The following is a 2173-nucleotide window of genomic DNA, read 5'->3' as shown; positions in this document are numbered from 1 at the left end:
AAGCAATTCGAAGGATTTGTGAAGCAATAACTTGTTGAAATTGTACTACTATAACACATCAGCTCACTACTGACTCGGAAGTTTCTCGCAAAAAATAACATTTACAGTCAGCATATACATCTGATCGCTCCCTTGCGATTATTTGTTATTCTCCAGAATGAAAAAATAAAACAAAAATCGTTATGCGAACTATGCACCATAGAAGAAAGTGCCTTCAGAAATATGTTAATGACTGAAAGACACACTGGCAAAAATATATTGTACTCTGTTGAGGTTGACTGATAGAAGAACGAGTGGACGAATTTGTAATAGAAAAATATCTTGAAATAAACAAAGATATAAGTATAAATATAATGAATCGATAGGGAACACATTCATATATTTATAGCAAAAGGACATTACCAAAAAAGTTAACCTTATAGCTTTAGCTAAAGGCTACAAGGAACATAAATAGAAATCTATTTATTAGTTCCTTTGTTCCTAGACCTTGTAACCCAAAACATAATATATACTCAAGGGTACAATAATATATATCTCTCCTTATTTAGAATAATTTTGTTTCACTAAGTTCTATTTTCTGCATAATAGAGGTCTTCAGGTCACGGATATACATAAATAAAGATATAGAGTTTTTCTTGAAGTAGTTACTTCAACATATTCAATGGGAATAACTTAAATATAGACGAACAAATAAATATTTTCTCAAATAAGAAAAAAATTCAACGATCTTTTTGATCACACCTCGTATGAGGGGGGGGGGGGGAAAAAGAGAAAAGTAAAAGAGAAAAGGAGAAAAGAAAAAGAGAAAAGTAAAAGAGAAAAAGAGAAAATGTCTGAAATAAAATGTGATGATTAAGAAAAGGATGGGGCATGAAACATGTTATATAAAATATACTTTATATATTCCATTTTGGTTCATATATATAATATAAAAAATATAATACAAAACAAGTGTAGAATATAAGTACTAACGTTTAATCAGGGTTTCTGTAATTTTGATAGTTTTGTCTTGTTTTATTTTTATATTTTTATATTTTCCATATTTTTGTACTTTTGTATTTTTAAAGGTTTTCTATAATTCTATATTCAAGTAACAGTATAAAAAGAAGAATATGAAAAATGTGGAATGGCAGCGCATGTAACGGTATGTGAATGTTACGCGTCCGTAAGATAACCAGGAGAGGTTGTATAGGAATAGAGAATTCGTTGGGCAAAGAGAATGTTTTTAGGAATACGTTATGTTTATGTAAACTATATACCAAAGAGTTCAATAAAAAAATAAATAAATAAAATCGGGTAACTAATTAGTTAGAAGAAAATTAGAAGAAAAAAAGGAAAACATTCGCTAAACGAAATGGCGCGATCAACCTGCGAACCCAAGGTTGCGACGATTGGCGTTAACAGATTGGCGCTAAGAGCATGACATAAACAATTTCAAATTGGAGTTCAACCGCTAACCGCGACAAGTCCACGGTGATTTTTACTCCTTTCTATACGCAGGCGGTACGTTATACATAGAGATCTCACTCCGTTGGTTCGATGATTTTAATTATGTTTTTAATACCAAGCTTATCGCATCAAGCAGTATCAGGGCCATTTGTTAACATTCATTGGTAAAGGCATGCAGTACATCATTTAAATCCGTCATAATAAGAAGGAGAACGCATGATTACATGCATTTCGTAATAAAGATAATAAAAGAAGACACCATACCAACGTAAGAGAAGATTTATAATGCCTTTCCTTACAGGAGAATTGAATAACACGAAATCCATGCACGGGTTTCTGGAGATCCAAAGACTTTGAGCATCCTAACAAATTAAATATTTAAATACAATTAAGTTAAAATTTTACTATATTTTGTCATTATTTGTTTGAATTTCATCAAATGCTTTTAAATAAGAAAATTTTGATAAAAACAAATTTCATGCTAATATAATATTTACATTGGGATGCTCTTTCATTTTTTTATAGACAAGAAATTTTATTGTTATTATATAATATGATGAAACGTGGTAAAAAAGTAGTACAATAATATGGCAAATTTGTAACTTTTAATTAAAAAGGGAGGAGAAAAAAAATATTTTACATTTAAAAATGAACTTTTGAAACCTATTATCTCGTATCAGTAGGGATAGAAATTAAACAAATTTCGTATATCGCATCGCAAACT

This window comes from Bombus pascuorum, unplaced genomic scaffold, assembly GCF_905332965.1.
Source record: "Bombus pascuorum unplaced genomic scaffold, iyBomPasc1.1, whole genome shotgun sequence".
Lineage (NCBI taxonomy): Eukaryota > Metazoa > Arthropoda > Insecta > Hymenoptera > Apidae > Bombus > Bombus pascuorum.
This window is presented reverse-complemented; position numbering follows the sequence as displayed.